General features: G+C 40.8%; 1 non-coding gene across 1 annotated transcript; it reads left to right on the forward strand.

The window, feature by feature from the left end:
- The first annotated feature begins 977 nt into the window (after positions 1–977).
- Positions 978–1,084, forward strand: LOC136201756 (small nucleolar RNA R71). The gene has a single exon (XR_010674098.1). It is a non-coding gene; the product is annotated as a small nucleolar RNA R71 (small nucleolar RNA).
- Positions 1,085–2,038: the final 954 nt, after the last annotated feature.

Raw genomic sequence — 2,038 nt, forward strand, 5'->3', positions numbered from 1 at the left:
TCTTTTTTATCAGCCTCGCCGGATAAGGTACAGGTGGCACATAAGGTGGAGGTGGTTTGTACCTCTTTCCTTGTTCCTCCTGGTCCTAATCGACAGTCAATTCTACCCCGACGGGCTCTTCTTGACTAGGAACAGCTTGTTCCTTCTTTTCTTCAACAATTTGAGAGGTACCTGCACACTCAACATTTTTATCAGTTAGAAAAGGAGGGTGAGTTTCCTTACCAGATCTCAGAGTGATGGCCATGACATCTCCTTTGGGGTTTGGTTCGGTGTTACTTGGCATTATCCCTTTTCCTTTTGACGAGGATGCAGCAAGTTGATGAACCTGTGTCTCTAGATTTTTGATTGACGCTTGTGTCTGCTTCATGAATTGCATCATCATAGTTTTCATGTCCTGTTCAATATCTTCCTTTGGTGGAACAGGCTGTTTATAATGTTGTTGAGGTTGCCTCTGGTATTGTCCTCCTTGTTGCTGCTGATACCTCAGTTGTTCTTGCTGAGTAGGCTGCCCAGTCCATCCAAAGTTCGGATGATTTCTCGTGGCGGGGTTGTATGTATTTGAGTACGGGTTTGGTGGGTTCCTTTGGTTATATCCAGAATAATCACATTGCTCCTGCTCAGCTTTTCCTTGCTTGACTCCAGGACAGTTTATGTTGAAGTGAGGTCCTCCACAAAAATCACAAACATCATTGAACGGTGGTTCGCTGTGAATAGATGATACATTAATCTTGCTGAGCTGCTTTGCAAGCTGTTCCACCTGGGTGGTCAGTTTTGACACAACATCATCATTTCCCGCTCTTTTTCCTTCACTCCTGGCTGAGTGCCAGTTATAACTTGTACTCACGACTTTCTTGATAAGGTTGTACAAGGCTTGTGGTTCAAGATCTTCGGGGTTACCATTAGCAATGGATTCAATTTGGATTTTATAAATGTTGGTAACTCCATTGTAAAAATTCTGCACTTGCATCCACATGGGGATGCCATGATTTGGTACCCTCCTTAACAGCTCTTTGTACCTTTCCCACGCCTCTGCCAACGACTCATCCTCCTCTTGTACAAATCGAGACACTTCATTTCTGAGTTTTATGGTCTGTCGAGGTGGAAAGTATTTCATCACAAACGCACTTGCCATTTCTTCCCAAGTGGTAATGGTTCCTGGTTGTAGGTTCTTTAGCCAGTTCTTCTCTTTATCTTTGAGAGAGAAAGGAAACAGCTTTAGCCTTATCACTTCATCGGAGACTCCTCGGTTTGATCGAAAAGTGTTGCATAGTGTAATGAACTCCTGGATATGCCCATTTGGATCTTCCGACTGGTATCCATTGAATTGTACTAATGCCTGCAACATTTGTATCATAGATGCTTTCACTTCAAACATGTTGTTCCCTTCGTTAGGCAACACAATGCACGACGAGTGTCCTTCTGTGGTCGGCCTGGAATAGTCTCTGATCCTCATAACTGGAGGATTGTTATTCTCTCCTTCCTCTTCTTGATTAGGTTGAACTGGTTGTTCTGGTAGTACTCTTCCAGCCATCCTTCTTTCTCTTTGTCACTCTCGTTGTCTTCCTCGTAATAAAGAATAAGTAGAGTATCGTTCCCACGAGGATTGTTTTTATAGCTATTGATTTTTGTGAATTTCTATTATCTAAGCAATCGAATATTGAATTGGTTGTGATACGAAATTAATGAATTTAAAACAACTAAATAAAGTAAACAAGTAAGGAAATAGAATGAGTTTAGATATGATGTGAATCACTAGAGCAAAACTTCACCTAACCTAATATATATAATCAACTCAACAATCCTATCCAAGTTCTTAATTTTAATCTAGAGACGGTGATTATTTCCTAAGGTAATTAACCAAGCTTTGGTCCAGTCAAGATTAATCATATTTCACATACAATTATCCTAGCTTTGGTCGAGTCAAGAATAAAGGTATAATGAAAGCATTAAGTTCTCTGAAATAACCCCAAAGTTTAGTCGTGAAACTAAACCCTGAAAACCGCACCGCATAGACACAAGTCTAAACCATGTAGTTCCA

Source organism: Euphorbia lathyris, chromosome 7 (assembly GCF_963576675.1).
Source record: "Euphorbia lathyris chromosome 7, ddEupLath1.1, whole genome shotgun sequence".
NCBI classification, from domain to species: Eukaryota; Viridiplantae; Streptophyta; class Magnoliopsida; order Malpighiales; family Euphorbiaceae; genus Euphorbia; species Euphorbia lathyris.